Source organism: Lissotriton helveticus, assembly GCF_964261635.1.
Source record: "Lissotriton helveticus chromosome 1_1 unlocalized genomic scaffold, aLisHel1.1 SUPER_1_unloc_1, whole genome shotgun sequence".
Lineage (NCBI taxonomy): Eukaryota > Metazoa > Chordata > Amphibia > Caudata > Salamandridae > Lissotriton > Lissotriton helveticus.
The window spans coordinates 4,556,882-4,573,589 of NW_027611648.1; the positions used below are offsets into that span (position 1 = coordinate 4,556,882).

The following is a 16,708-nucleotide window of genomic DNA, read 5'->3' on the forward strand; positions in this document are numbered from 1 at the left end:
TAGCGAGTCGCAGTTTATTTTCGACTCGCTATTTAGGAAATGTCAGAGGGACGGTCGGAAGCAGAAGTGAGGAGGCCGTATGAGGTCAATATTGGAAGGGGTTTATTTGGGATTGTAACAAAAGTGGATAAAAGTAATCGTCTTGGCAGTCCCAAAATGTAGCAAACAAAGAGGAGTTGAGGTAGCTTCTTCAAGGTCCAGAGGGCTCCCTGGTAGGTTGGTCTTCTACATGGCCCAGAAGCCTATTACGGGCTTCTACAGTTGTATCTCCGGGAGTGTCTCAAAACAAAAACAAGAGAGAATTCGGTTAAGATTCCCCTGTTTTATTCTTTTCAGGATACCATCACCAAAATGAACCATGTGAGTGGGAAAGAGCTATGACTGAGGGAAAACGGCGGTTGTGTGGGTACTCGAGGTAAGGCTTCTAGGTAGAGCAGGCAGTATAGTGCACGGGAAGAGTCGGACAGAGCGTGATTCAGGCATTAAGATCACCCATTGACCCTTGGTTGCACACATACACCACTGCGTCTATCCAATGCCACCCGCCGCCCTTAACACACTCCCTTCTCCCTCCCTAAGCCCTTTTCCCCAACACGTACCGCTAGGAGCCACAACTCTCCTGAGTTGTGGCGGCGGGCGCGACTTTCAGAATCCACCACTCTTCGGTCCACGTTTCCGCGTCGTCGTCTCCAGGACCCCAGGCTCCGGCGTCGTGGGCTGCGAAGTCTTCCCGGTCCGCTGCTTGGGTGTCGGCTTGGTTGCTGGGCTAGTCTTCGGCCCGGCTTACTACGTCTGCTCCTAGGCTGTCCGACAGCGCACCTTCTGAAGCGTCTTCCCCATTTTACAGCCAGTCGTGACCTCTTTCTTCTCTCGGATTGGTTGGCTGAGGTTTCGTTCCCGCCTCCTACGTGAGTGAGCGCTTCCGCTTCCGGGTAACTTCCTGGGTTCTGCGGAAGGGAAGAATCAGCAGTTAACAGGAGTGGAGCTGATTCTTCTTCGTACCAATAAGGAGTCCAGGCTGGCTTTTGATGGTCGCTGCACATATTGTTAGAGGTATGTCCGGGGTCTACCTCACAGGAATTGTGAGTCGCAATTAGGAAGGGGAATTCCCTTCCTAATTGCGTCCTCAATGCTATGTGTGAATGTTTGTGACCACAATTGCAGTCGCAAAACACTTGCAAATGACCACCCTCTTCAAGAGGGTGGTAATGCAGTCGCAATTTCAAAGGGGTCCCCAGGCTACCCCTTCCACTTTGTGACTGTGTCTAAAAATATTTTTTAAGGGCCAGCAGTGGTCCCAGGGACCACTGCCCTTAAAGAATGAAATTTTTTAAATGCATCCTGTTTTCCTTTAAGAAAAGTGGGCTGCATTTAAAAAAAAAAAAGAAAGAAAAAAAAAGCTGCTTCATTAGAAAGCAGTCCCAGACATGGTGGTCTGCTGAGCAGGCCACCATCCCTAGTAGGGCTGGTATTCCCAATGGGTTTACAAATTGTGGGAGGCTCATTAATATTAATGAGCCTCGCAATTTGCGACCCCGACCTAGTGTTGGTAGACAGTGGCAACCATCGCTCGCTGCAGTGGTGGAAACCTCAAAACTTAGCAAAAGGGCAGCCTTTCATAGACCCGATTCCACAGTAACCGGTTGGGGTGCCCATCTTCAACTTTACAAAGTCCAGTGGCTGCGGTCAGACAAACACAAACGTCTCCACATCAACTACATGGAACTTCTAGCAGTGTTCTTAACACTCAGCTTTTCTCACGCAACTTGTAGGCAAGACTGTCTTAGTTCGCACGGACAACATGACAGCAATGTACTACCTACAGAAACAGGGAGGGACTCACTCTCTCCAGCTGTCGCACCTTGCACAAAGCATTTGGGATTGGGCGATTCGCCAGAAAATCTATCTCCTAGCAGAACACCTCCCAGGAGTAGACCATCAGATTGCAGACCTGCTCCGCAGACGCAGGCAGCAAATACACGAGTGGGAACTTCATCCCCATGCTCTTCTTCCCTATGTTCAAAACTTACATTTTCCACAGATAGATCTGTTTTCCACAGTGCACAGCGCAAAATGCCCAAACTCTGCATCCGGGTTCCCACACCCAGCATCCGAAGGCAATGCCCTATGGATGATTTGGTCAGGGATATTTGCTTACGCTTTTCCGCCTCTCCTGCTAATTCCATTACTAGTTCGGAAGCTCAGACAAATGTCCCTCACTGATCTTAATATGTTCTCGTCAACCTTGGTACTCTCATCCTTAGAACTACATCATCAAAAGCTACATCTCACACCTTGTCTCCTCACTCAGAGCCATTGGGAAATCAGACATCCAATTCCCAGAGAACTCAACCTAGCGATTTGGCTCCTGAAGTCATAGAGTTTGGTTATTTACAACTACAACCAGACTGTATGAATATTCTCAAGGAAGCTAGAAAGCCTACTACCAGAGCATGTTATGCAGCAAATGGAAACTTTTTGTTGCCTATTGTAAAACAATATCAATCGTCTTGATGCGTTTGTGCAGAACATCATTTGTTAACTGTTGTATTTACAGTAATGTGGATTCACTTACACATCCATTTGATGCATACTTGCAAATTAGACAACACCTATCTCTCTTCAGAGTACCAGTGATTAAAGCCTTCATGGAAGGATTAAATAGGGTTATACCGCCAAGTATTCACCCTGCTCCAGAGTGGAACTTAAACAGTACTTACAAGGCTAATGGGCCCGCCTTTTGAACCAATGCACAAATGTCCGTAGAGTTCATGAACTTCAGGCATTACCTATACAAGAGCCTTTCTTTCAACTTCACAAAGATAGAGTGGTACTACGTACCAATCCTAAATTTCTCCTTAAAGTAGTTTCTGCTTAGGGGTAATTCGTGTGCAATATCAAATTAAAATAACATAACATTTGCATTTTCATTATTAATTGAACTATCGTAATTCTTATATAGAATTTATGTGCTGCAATGATAATAGAGCAAAAGACACACAATTGATGGACGGAATGCAGAACAAATCAAAACATTCACCCCCAGTCAAGGGATCTGGGTTAAATCCATCATTATTTTGCTCACCATGCCATCCCAGTTTAGACCTGGCCATATGCAAATCAGTCTTGACCCTGTGCCTCATGGGAACAGTCCAGTCCGAACTGCAATGATAATAGAAGCAGATAAAAGTAATTAGCAAAATAAGCACATTGAACAGAATAAATAGTTCCACCATCTTTCTAAAACAATGTAAAAACGGTATATAGCGTTTTCCTACTATGCTTTCCCGTGTGTGTGTGTCTGTGTGTGTGTCTGTGTATCTGTCTCCCATTCCCTGTAGGGAAAGTATGTAGCTCCCCGTTGTAGAAGAGTCGGTCAAGAGGGAGCACACTGCATTGAATAGTTTCTTGGTATGCACTATTTATTAGTATTACAGGAAATCACAATGATTGATTGTCTCCGTTATATTCTTCTTTCCCACAGGGTCTTCCTCTTCAGTCCCTTAGGTGTGCCTCGGCCGCCGTCGTCCCTCGGACAGAAGGAAAAGACTCTGGTAAGTGTTTTTGCTTTATGGTTTAGTCAAGGGAGGACGCGAGGGATAAATAATAGCTATGCATAAATGTGAAGGGAGGGTGTAGAGGTTGGAGCAACCAAAAGAAAAAGAGTAGCCGATGATTTCTGCTCTTGTCTTTGTTTCCGTCTCACTTATTTACTTTTCCCTGGGTCCCTTTCACCCCTCAGCCTCCCCTCCTGTCCCTCTCTTACTCAGCCCCTTTCCAAGAACCCCGTAGACGCCCACGCACCTGGAAGAGCCACGTCCCTCCGGGGCCATGGCGTGGTGACTCCGCGTCCTTCAGTGAGGTCTGGTAATCTGCTTCGGCTTTCCCTCCTCCGCCAGGTTCGGGTGTTCTGCTCGCCGACAAGCTGTGACCTCCCCTGGGCTCCGGTTCTCTCTCTTGTAAGGCTGTCAGTTCTTCTCTGTCTTTCCGGTCTTCCCCCGCTGGTTTCTCCGCCTCGCGTTCCCATACCGTGTGTAGCTGGACCAACTACTGACCAACCTGATGCGCTCTCCGTCCCCGCCTTCTTCAAGTGTGTATCCCCTGATGTCCGTCCTCAGCTCTGGCTTAAAGGGGCCGCCTGCCGATTCCCCTCTCTGCACTTCTTGATGACAGCAAATCGGACAACTGGTTAAAGGGGACTGTGAATATAGGAGGGGAGAAATATATGAAGGGATGGCATGGCACTCCTTATCCTCTATCCCATCGTCTACCACAAGGGCTACCTGACACACCCCACCGCCAGACGCACCCAAAAATAGCTTATCCTAAAAACCCACCTCCCAAAAACAAGATACCAAACAAAAGGAAAATCTTAGGAGCTTCAGGTGATGTCCCTAGTGTCTTATTATTGGTGTTTGTTTAGGTTTACAGGAGTCCAGATGTTACATAGCAAACCTTGTCTATGCATGCCGTGTATTTTTCATTAATTATTGTCGTATTTATGAAATCCACTCATCGCGTGCCAGAAAGTAGATGTATTTGGCTACATTTGTTTATATAGCTCCAGATTAGATCTGGTCTGTGTCTCCTGCTCCACAGCTTGTTCCCGTAAAAGTGCATCAATGTCTCCTTCCCTTGGAAGCAAATCCACCTGTATTCCAGTTTAAGCATATTTATTCTCATCAAATCACTTTCAAAATCCACTGTTCCGCAAGTAAATTCAAATTCAGTCTGCCCAATTCATTTTGGGGGTTCTCCCTTCATCAGGGTATGCATGTGAGGAATCTATGTTGTATGTTGTGTGCGGAAAATAGTGACATAAGAATGAACTTGCATTGCAATCTAATCCTACAGATACATAAATTAATAGTTTACTGCATGTCCTGGTAGAGCCTAACCGCATGTCTGCGTTTGTGTTATACCAGGGTCTTTGCCTTTTCAATAGTGAGAGCTACTTCTGATCGAGGAGAATCATCCTGATCTACTGCCTATGTCACGTGGCTTTGCTAAGGGTAGATGAATGCCAAGCAACTTAATTGCGCCCCTAGAGCGCCCGGTCCTGCTGCAATGAGCACATATCATTTGTAGCACTGGCTTAGGAAAGGTTTACCTGTAGGGCCCCTAAGCCTTTGTAGCACTGTTAGGTTTACCTGCTGGACCCCAAGCATTTATAGTACTGGTAGGAACGGTGCATCTGTGGGGTCCCCAGGGACGCATTATGTTCATTTTATTCTTATTAACGAATCACATCTGAGAGGTGAGTGTTTCACTGAGGGTTGTGGTCTCTTTGTCATGCAATACATGGGATGGCATTGTTCTCTCTGAGTGAGTGTGAAGACAGAAGACTTCTATTATCTGCTGAGTTGCCCTCCTGTTCATTGGCTCCCGTCCAGATCCTGGCCCTGCTTTAACAATTCAAGATTAATGTTCAATAGTGGCAGTCACAGTATAAGGACTGTGAGCAAGGCCTGCTGTAGAGTTTTCGCTGTCCTAGGAAAAATGTCTCAATGTAGGAAAGGGCCTGTTTTGGACATGGTTAGCCTTCACTTTTTACCTGGAAAATGATATAGTATTTACTGGAAGTGCACAGGGTCCCTGCCAACCAGGTCTCCTGAGCCAGATCTCCTTCCCTAAAGTGTACCTGTCGTTTCCACGATTGTCACCCCATTAGCTCACTTATAAGTCCCTTGTAAAAGATACCTCTGGTACCAAGGGCCTTGTTGTTAAAGAGGGTCTCTAAAAGCTGCAGCCCAAATTATGACACCCTAAGGGACGCCTCGCCAAGCACATACTGCCACTGCAGCTGTGTGTCTTGGTGTAGACAAAAATGAAGAGTCGACGTGGCACACATCCCTGTATGCGATGCCCATAGGGACTGTCTGAGATGTAGATAAGACACCCTTCTAGCAGGCCTTATAGTGCACGCTGCTTTAGGGATATCTCCTGTGAGGGCATATCTGCATGAGCAGATATGCCCCTGCAATATCCTTGTCGATTCCGGGATATTGCAAGTGACCAGGGAAACTCTATAGCAAGTACGTTGGCTGGACACTTGTCATTACGAGTTCCACTGCTCCATGAAGGTTTCACTGAAATATGGGATATTTGCTACCAAACATCTCAGCTTAATAAACCTGTGCCGATTGCAGTGTCCAATTTATTAAAAATTGCACACAGAGTGCCCCTTAGAGGTGTCCCCGAAGATCTACCAATCCTTAGTGTGGTCATCGACTGGCCTGAGCCAGCCTGCTACCACCAGACAGTATCCTGTCCTCTTGGGGAGAGTGCCTGTGCACTCTGATGTCGAGAACAACGCCTTTCCTGTGTGGAGGTGCTCACACCTCCCCCTGGTCAGGCAGAGCCATATGTGGCAACGATTTTCAAAGGCCTTGCCGCCTTAGTAATGCGACCCCAGCCTCTCCTGTTAGAGGGAGCAAGCGATCTTCCTGTCCTCACCCCCTTTTAGGCGCAAGGACAGGTGGGAAACCTTAGATAGAACAGGAGGTGCGCCCCGCGCTCCCTCTGTCAACTCCACCCCTCAAGTGCTGGAGGCGAGGTGAAGTACACTTTGTAGTTCCCACTATCTTGAAGATGATGGGACTTATCCAATCAGGGCTAGGACTGTGTCCCCTTCCCACAGGAGGTGGGCATGATAGAGGGTATAGACACCCCAGGAAAGGGGCCCATTAGCCTCTACCTGTCACTGCCTTGTAACACCCTTAAATCAAGATTTTAGGTGGCATCCCCAGACCCTGAATTTCAGTTCTTGGCGACCTAAGAATAGCCGGGCACTGCGGCCTTCTCTGCTGGTGAGGATCTGTGGAGAACTATGGACTTGCAGCCCAGCGACCTCCAGAACCTTGGGAGGACTACCTGCCTTCAATAAAGGGCAATCTAGTTTTGTGTAGTGGGATTTGGCCAGGGAGTGTCAGGACAAGCCAAGCTATGTTACTCACTCTATATTGGCAGACTTTGTGTTTTTGGTTCAATCACTCTCACTAATGTGCCCCGTATTTTCGGTGTCAACACTATCGATTGAGCACTAGTTCAATAAAAAGAGTTTTACAAAGTACCTGTGTCTTGGCAAGATAAGCAGTGTGCAGGTCATTTATTCAATCCAGTCTGTTGTTGAGCTCTGAGTTCAAGCTGCCCTTTAATGTAAACAGGGTAATTGATTTGGCAGTATCAGTATCTGCAGTTAAATTAGACAAAAATGAGTTCTAAATGCCACCTGCCTGGCATCCTGAATGGCCTCCACCCAATCGCCATCGCCAAGCGTGCCTAGATCCCTCTCCCTCACAGCTCTCTGCGTCCCCAAGGGATCCAGAGAATTGTAGATCAACTTCCTATACATGGTTGAGATTGCTTTTTCGTCCGGGATTAGTTAGCAGCAGGTCCTCCAGTAGGGATGCATCAGGCAACTGCCCCCCTTCCCGGATGTGACTTTGCAGAGCGTGGCCACCTGCAAATGTCAGAACTGTTTTTAGTCCCCTAATTTATACTTTTGTTGTAGGATCGTGAAGGACACAAGCGCCTGTCCCCTCCACACATCGCCCGGCCGTTCTAAGCTAATCAATCCCCATTTTATGAAGCCCTGCAATCCTCCCACTGCACTTAAGAGATCACCATCTTACACTGGAGTCATTTCAGTCAGCTTACCTTCCCAGCCTAAATACTTGGTAGCCTCTTTCCACACCCTTACCAATGTTTGGGTATGAGTAGGTAGGGTGCACTCATACTTTCTTCGATACAGCAGCACCGGGGTGGGGTAACCTCTCTTGCCCATGGCCAATCTATCTACCCGGTAAGCAGGATCCTCACAGTCCGCAATAAACCCAGTTGTTGACTGCCACCAGCTTCGTGGCCCAGTAATACTTGTGAATACTCCGGACTGCCAGTCCACCTTAATAAACTCCCCTCTGCACCTTACTCAGCGTGACGTGCCGCCATCCCACAACAGAAGCTGAAGTTCTCAGACTACCTTTTGAAAAAAAATGTCTGGTGGGATCTTAAAGGACATTTTTTGCACAATGTACAGGAGACCCTGGAGCGTCATCACTTCAAATAGGGCCACCTGGCCCAGTAAGGAGATCGTCCGCAAGTGTGGGGCATCCCAGCGAAGACTGTCTAATTTCGGGAGTATGTTCCTGCCTGTGCTCTCTTGTAATGAACACAACCAAATATTTAAAGCCATGTAGTGCCACCCTAACTGGGCACCTAGACTGCAGCCGCAGGGTCCCTGCCACCAGCAGGAATATTAAGGACTTCTTCCAGTTGATATTATATCCTGATCAACTGGAATACCCCATATGAGAGGTCGTGGTGAACCCAAACAAGTGTGAAGAGCATAGGAGACAAGGAACATCCCTGTCGGACGGCAAAGACTCGGTAGACTGTATTATTGACGCCCATGCGCGCTAGAGGGGCCACAAACAAGAGCTTAACAGCAGCGCCACTGGTTCAGCAAAGGAATCCCCTATTGCATATGGTACTCCATTAAGGTGTCGGAGATTTAAGCGCGTTCCCTGGTGTGGTATAAAGCCCGGTTGATCAGGATGACCACTGTTACAATTACTGTCCGCAGGCAGATCGCCAGGGCGTTTGCAAGGACCTTAATCACAATATTAAGCGGGGAGATAAGTCTATAAGACCCACACTCAGTTGCCGGTTTGTCCTTTTTGGGATGACCGCCACCTCAGACGTTCTTTGGTCCTCCGGGAGACACCCTTATTTTCATATACTCTGGAGGTACTCCCTGATTTTATCTATCATGCTTTTATATAATTCTAACGGGAGCTCATCAGGTCCAGTCGCTTGCCCTGTTTCCAAGGTTCCTAATGTCTAATTTATTTAGTCTACTGTCAGGTCTTGGTCTAGTGCCTCTAGGTCCTTATTTGTTAGCATTGGCAGGGTCAGGTCTTTCAGGAAGTCTCTCCCAGTGTTTCCGTCCCCTTGTTGTCTGTGTCCTCAAGGATCCAGTTCCGTCCTTTGTCTTGTCTCTCTAACCATGTAAGCAACTCATTGGCTTTATCACCGACATCATAGAGACAATGCTGGGTAGCCAGCGCATGAGTGCCCGCTATTTTCCATTAGTGCTCTTAATGTGTGCTGCTTCAGTTGATGGTGTAATGGGAGAGAAACTGATTCCCCACTTGCCAAGCGAACCTCCAGGAAAGCACATTCCTTGTCCTGAGCCTCGCACTTCAATTTACGTTCCTTCGACATTCTCCCAATCAAGGCTTGTGTCTGGCCTCAAATCACTGCCTTGAATTCACCCTATAGCACGCAAACTGATTCAACAGGCCACCCATTCTCCTTAAAATAGAATTCTGCTCTATCTCTCATACAAGCTTTGAACGTCTTGTCTTTTAAATATCACGGATCAACCCTTGGGGGTAGCATGAAGGCCACAACCGGACCATCGAGGTGCACCTCCACCAGCGAATGGTCTGAGATTCCCCCTGCTATGTGTGCAGCGGTGCTAAAATCAACTTTATGGCCAGTCTGGGTGAAAGGATGATGCAGGCATGCCAGACTACAATGTGCTGCAGACAGGTGCGTCTGGTTCTGATACCCTCTTCTCCTCTAAGGGCATTTAGGAGTATCATGAATATAGTATAGGTGCAGTTCTGTCACTCCAGTCACCCCAATGCGTATATGCTCTGTCGTAAGTGTCTTATCCTTCCACAGGATGAGTTAGTCTTGTCTGGGTCTCTTTCCTGTTTCCCGGCACTTGAATGGCACGCCTGGGCACTCGAGAGAGCAATGACCCACCAGCAGACTATTGTGGAGCGCTTTTATCCTGGATGTAAGGCTGCATACAGTAGGGCACTCACTCTGTCTTTTCTTTGCAGTTGCCTGAAGATCAGCAGTCCCAAGGTAGCAGTCACACCTGGCCTGTTGGTAAGTGCAGCTCCTGTGGATGCCCGGCCGTCAGCAATTGAGCCCACACTGTGGCCGGCTGGACCACAGGCGTAAGCTCAGACATGGTGTTCGAACCTGGAGTAGTTGTAGTCCCTTATGGGCCTCTGACACAGAGTAGTAGGAAATTCAGCAGCTTAGAGCCCAACACAGGCTCTCCAGGAAGTCAGTAGATTCAGACCCTGTTGTGTTAGGAATTTGGCAAATGCAACCATGAACGGGGTGTTGGCAGCTCACAATCGTCCTACTGGGCCTCAACAATCACGTTGTCGTAGAGTTTTATTTTCTGCCTTGAACTGCTGGGAGAGTCTTGGCAAGGCGGGGTCCCTCAGACTAGCTGGTCCTGCTGAATGGCTTTCCGGCCCGCCCTACAAATACCGAGGATGTGTCGGACCTTGCTTCTTCCAGGACAGCCTTGTCCTCCTGCTGGATAGTCAAACTCCCTTCCCTTTCATACCAGACAGGCAGGCTTCTAGGCAGACTTCTAGGCTCTTCAGGACAGGTACACAGCTTCTCCATTAAGTAATTCAGCCTGCAGGTGATGTCCCTTCAACTTAGATAAACTGTCAGGCTGACACCATCCCTGGTGTCACAGCAGGCACCTGGGTACTTTGTAGAGCACATTATTCCTTGGTAACAGAGGACTTCAAACTGGGGTATTAATGAGGGATAGATGGTCCCACTTGCATACACAACTGGCAGGCAGGAGATGCGGTTTACTCTGTCGCACTCTCACATTTCATTTATGCTATGCACACCAACACCCTAAACACACACTTGATGATAGTGCAAAGTCTGGGCACAGGCATAGAAATGGAGCATTACATGGGTGTGTCAGTAGGACGCCACTCCACTGACCATGATGCAAAGATCGCATCAGGCTATTGATCCTTACAACAGGGTGCATTGCCACCACCGCTCTAGCTGTTAAACCCATGACAGTCCTCTGACTTAAATAAGGGCACACTTGGTGTGACCCTCCAGGTCGCAGGACCGGTCCAAGACCTCTCATAGTCCCTTGTTAGAAGTTGCACAGTACTGGAGTGGCAGAAAAATCTCATGTAATTGTTTTTTTTTTACTTTGTGGTACATTTACCCCAGTAACGTGCAGTCACAAGTTTGACGCCATGGACAGGGGAGTTGCCACGAGGCACAGATTCTTCTGCCTGTCAAACCACATGCCATTCACTATTTCATAGTGTTTTTCTGCTTTTGTTTACCACTAGTTTTAGGCAGATGGTAGATAAATGCATGTGATTGGTTGGGGGGCGATGGGTGAATCAGGGGAGGGAAGGGTAAAGAAATGTCTAACAAGGGGAAGAATTGTGTGTTTCCCATAGTTTGTAAAACAAAACAGCATAAGTCTTGACTGCTTCTGCTGCACCCAGAGTCTTGTGCGTCTTTTCAGTCTAATTTTCCTGTCTGGAAAAAAATTGTGTCCTGTTTTTCTGCACCCGGTACATCCAGGTGCAGAAAACCCAACAACTGGTAATCAGGTGGAATAAAATGAGCACATGAAAGTACTCCTTAATTTCATTGCTCTTGATTCATACTCTGGACTATAGTTGAGGGATCTGTCTAGGCATAGTCCTCTCAGCACACAATAGATTTGCTTGAGGCAGAGGCCAAAACTCAAAAGTCAGGACACCAGATACAAGTAGGTGGTACCTCAGGGCAGGGGGAAACACCTGTTGTCCATGGAGGGGAAATTCCCGTCCCAGAAATCTACATTAAAAATTAATAAATAGAGGAGGAGCTACGCGGGCATCCAAGATGGTCGCGTGAGCACAGAGCTCCCCGGACCCGTGCCGCCCCTCATGATTATCCAGGCTTCATCCTGACTTCATCGACGGGCCTTTGTTCGCTAATCCTAGCTGATCGTCGAACTCTTTGAAAATTCGAAATTGGACTTCGGGGTCCACTTTTACTCCGTTTCTACATTCTGAGGCCCACCCCGAGACGGACCGGGGGTTCGGGTTTGGAACAGGCCGTGGAGCAGTCGATCAACAACGGCCACCAGGGTCCCCACAGGGTCGGCCCCTCCTGAGTTTCGGTTTCGGTTTCCTGGCTCGACTGGCAGGGGCGCGGCTTCTTCTTATTCACGACTGGCCCGTTGCTCTCTCTCCTGTGTGGGGTTCCCTGGCCGCCTGCACCCGGCTCTGTCTACTTTTGTTTGCAAAGTCTGGACTTGGTCTTACTGATTCTTTGGACATTTCCACCCGGCCATTTTCACAAGGTCGCAGGGACCCCTTCGGGGTCCCTTTTCCAAGATGGCCACTGGCCTGCCTCTCGAGAAGCGGAAGACTAAGGCGCCTCAACGGGGCGGTCAGCAGCAGACCAACACCATGGATCACTACGCACATGCCAAGGGATCGCCCGGTGCTGTGAGCCGTGTCTCGGACACTTCTAAGACCCTCCTCCCAGAGGCCTCGGACCCGTCATTGTAGGATGTTATGGGAGCCATTGCCGCCATGCAGGCCTCTATGGTGCAACAATATGAGGCCTTGGTGACCAAGATCGACACGATGGCCATCGATATCACGCTGATTACAGCGGATCTTTCGAAAACTAACGAAAGAGTGGAATCGTTGAGGCTGAAAACTTCTAGTTTGGTCACCGATGTCTCGGATGCCCAAGCGGAACTTGGTAACCTTCGGTCCTCACACGACCTCATGGCTCGCCGTCTTGAGGATTACGAAAATAGGGCCCGCCGCAACAATGTACGCCTTATTGGTGTTCCGGAGGGTTCCGAGACCGAAGGGGCTGATCTCCTGGTTGAAGACCTGATATCCAACCACTTGGCCCCCGGGGGACTTAGTAAATTCTTTGCGGTGGAACGTGCTCATCGTGTTCCCAGCGGGAAGGCTAAGCTGGTTCCCCTCCGAGGCCCATCATCGCGAGGCTGTTCCATTTTCGTGATCGGGACGCAGTGCTGCAATCTTCCCGGGACAAAGGACCGGTGAAATTTGAGAATGCCTCCATTTCCTTTTACCCTGACTATTCGCCTCTTGTCCAGAAGCAGAGACTTGGATTTCAAGGTGTCAAGAGGCGGTTACGAGACTTGGGCTTGAAGTACTCCTTACTGTTTCCTACCAGGCTGAGGATTGTGTATCGGGAACGTACTTTCTTTTTTGACCGCCCTAGTGATGTCAGTGACTGGCTTGATACTCTGCCTGAGGGTCGGGATCGCTCCGGATACCGTGGCGGCGCTGATGGAGGTGTGGCCGAGTGATGACCTCGTCGTTGGACCCCGTCGTCTGGACTTTTGTCTGCTGTATCAGCTGAGTTTGTCCTTGGAACTTATTGGACCTTGATCGGCCCGGGGGTGGCGGGGCGTGAACGGGGACTCTTCCTCCTCCTGGGTTCTTAGCGTAGTTTAGTTTAACTATGGGGCGACAGGCACACTGCAAGTTGGGGTGGCTTCTTAGTCTTATGCAGGGGTGCAGGGTGGGGGGTTTGTCATGGGTGAGTTTAGGGGTGGGGGGTGTTTGTGTGTTTTTGTTTCTTCACGAGGCGTCGTATTGATTCTTGTGTTCTATGTGGGTCTTGCTCCTTTCACGCATTGGGGATGTGGGCGGTGAGTTGAGACTTTTATCCTGGAACGTCAATGGTTTGGGAGATAGGATTAAACGGGGTATTGTTTTGAGGTACCTTAGGCGGCATTCCCCCGATATAGTCCTCTTGCAAGAGACCCATCTGATAGGTAACGCTTGTCAGGCTCTTAACCGACGTGGTTACCGCCTAGTGGCCCACGCGGGGTTTACTTCTGGGTCAAGGGGGGCTGGCATACTTCTTAGGTCTTCCCTCCCTTTTGCTGTTGACGAGATCAAGCTTGATGATAGGGGGCGCTACGCCATGCTCACTGGGAGGTGGGAGGGGAAGACCTTGTCCATACTTTCGGTCTATGTTCCCCCTGGCCTACAGACCTTAACCTTCGCTGACTTGTGTGGTGTCCTTTTGGGTCTTCCTGAAGGGCTTCTAATCATGGGGGGGGGACTTTAATTCTGTTGTCTCTGGCGCTTTGGACCGACATCCACCTAGAGACCTGCCTATGGCGCACATGTGGCTTAGCGACTTGTTAGAGACCTTCGGGCTTGTTGATGCTTGGAGGTTGCTGCACCCCACGCAGTTACAATACACTTTCCACTCTGGGGCCCATGGCAGTTTGTCCAGGCTTGACTATTTTTTATTGCCCGCAGTTCAGTCCACCGCTATCAGGGAACTTCGTCTGCTTCCTAGGGGAATCTCGGATCACTCCCCATTGTGGCTCCGCTTTGAGGTTGGTGTGGGGATTGAGGGTAGAGTGGCTCCGATTAACCCGTGGTATCTTCATGACCCCCTGATTCGTTCCAGCCTTGTTACAGCCATTGAGAATTACTTTGACGAAAATGTGGGGTCTGTCTCATTGTCTATCTCGTTGTGGGAGGCCTTTAAAACTGTGATCCGTGGGCAGTCCTTATCCCTGATTGCTGCTGCGAAGAAGGCTTCTGCTGGAGAGGTGGTGCGGGTGGAATCCGAGATTGCTGCCTTGGAGGATGATCTCAGTCTTGGTGTAACTAGCGTAAAGTTGCACTCCCTTGCTTTGAAACAGGCGGAATACAAGGCTCTTGTTACGGATGCAGCGAAAGTGATGTACAGGGAGCAGCAGGGGCGATTGGATGACGTTGGTGATAAAGCGGGCAAGTTGTTGGCTTGGTTGGATAAGAAGGAGAGAGTGAATCGTGTTGTACCAGTGTTGGAGAGACTTGATGGTGAGTGTGTCACGGACCCTGTTGGGATCGTTCAGTGCTTTGCGGACCACTTTGGGACTGTGTACACCTCAGTCTATGATCGAGACGAGGAAGACTCTCGTTTATTGTTACGGGATATCGCTTTGCCTCGCCTTTCTGATTTAGATAGGGACCTCCTGGATTCCCCGTTCACTGTGGATGAAATCGCAGTGGCGATCCGTTCACTTCGTTCGGGTAAGGCGCTGGGCCCCAATGGTTTGCCTATCGAGCTGTACAAGCTACAGCCCGACAAAATTGCGCTTCATTTAAGGGACATGTTTCTAGAGGCCTGGGAGTCGGGCTCCCTTCCTTTGGACCAACGGCTTGCCACCATTGTTGTTATTCCTAAAGAGGGTAAGCCTCGGGACCGCTGTACCTCCTACAGGCCTATCTCTTTGCTCAACGCCGAACCCAAGATATTGGCAAAGACACTGGCTAACAGATTGGTCACTGTGATCGGAGACCTGATCCATCCGGATCAGTCCGGCTTTATCCCGCATCGCAACACTGCTTTAAACCTGCGTAGACTACACGGAGTTCTCGCGAGAGTTGGGGCGCTTACGGAACCAGCCATTTTGGTCTCTCTAGACGCTACCATGGCCTTCGACATGATCGAATGGCCCTACCTGTGGGCGGCCCTCTCGAAATTCGGGTTTGGGCCGGGCTTCATAGCCTGGGTGAAGCTCCTTTATGAGACTCCCCTAGCCCAGGTAGTGGTTAACGGACGAGTCTCTAGCGTCTTTGAGCTTGGACGGGGTACCCGGCAGGGCTGTCCGTTGTCTCCATTGCTCTTTGCTCTCGCTCTTGAACCGTTGGCGGAATGGCTCCGTTGGGAACCGTCCATGCGGGACATTCGATGGTCCCCTGATTTCGAGGATCGCGTCTCCTTGTACGCAGACGATATCCTCCTATATCTTACGTCGCCGCAGAAATCCCTCAATGTGCTTTTTGACGTGCTTGCTTCCTTCGGCAAGAACGCCGGTCTCGTGATCAATTGGGCTAAATCCTGCGTCTACGTTTTGGCAGGAGATCTTCCTCCGTTGCCGCGTAGATTTCCAATCCCGGTGGCGAGGACCGGTTTTAAGTACTTGGGGATTTATATTTCCTTGGATCCCGTAATGCTCTATGATCTTAATCTGTTGCCCCCTCTTCAGCGACTTAAACTTGATGTAGCTCGCTGGCGTAGGTTGCCACTGTCGCCCCTTGGCAGAGCGGCGCTCTTTAAAATGATGTCTTTGCCCCGTTTTTTGTACGCGCTACAGAACTCCTTCGATCCTATTCCCTCCAGCTACTTCCGTGAAGTGGAAAATTTGCAGAGACAGCTTGTCTGGGACGGACCTGCTCGTATCGCCCTCTCCAAGCTCACGCTTCCATGGTTTGATGGTGGCATAGCCCTCCCAGACATCAGACGTTATTACTGGGCGTCCCAGCTCAGCGCAATCAACCATGCGACCTACGCTCCGGGCCCGGCCCCGGCTTTTTCCATGGATAGGCTTATCCTTCCGGGAGGGTCTTTCAGTAGAGCACTGTACTCTGGGGTCCGCCGTGGAGCACTGACCGGTCCCACTAAGATCGCTGTGAGAGTGTGGCGCGATGCGACTGCGGCCTTGGGCTGCAGTGGTAGATTTACTCGAGCCACCCCCCTGTACGATTCGGAATGCTTGGGTTCTCTGTGGCGGACGAAAGGGTTTGATAAATGGGACATGATTGGCATTAGCAAGGTTGGTGACTTGTGGTCGAAGGGGACAGTCAAGTCCTTCGACGCGCTGCGTCTGGAGTATGACCTGGGCGGCACTGAATTCTTCCGGTACGCTCAGGTCCGTCATGCTTTGTTGTCGGTGTTCCTAGTGGGCACCGATATTCCTGAATCCTCCCCGTTGGAAGACCGCATCCTGGATGGACATGTACCCGACAGTACGATCTCCTTAATTTATAAAAAGCTTATTAATAACAGAGCTGATCTACTAATTCGCCTTAGAGACGCATGGTGCTCTGACGGCTTGGAGTTAGATGACAAG

The 16,708-nt window shown here is 49.4% G+C and overlaps 1 protein-coding gene across 1 annotated transcript in view; it reads left to right on the forward strand.

The window, feature by feature from the left end:
* LOC144805401 (uncharacterized) overlaps positions 1 to 16,708 on the forward strand; it is a 51,764-nt gene that overhangs the window by 22,467 nt on the left and 12,589 nt on the right. The window contains exon 3 of the mRNA XM_078671963.1: positions 3,485 to 3,554. The gene's annotated coding sequence lies outside the window, so the exon portion shown is untranslated. The remainder of the gene's footprint in view (positions 1 to 3,484; positions 3,555 to 16,708) is intronic.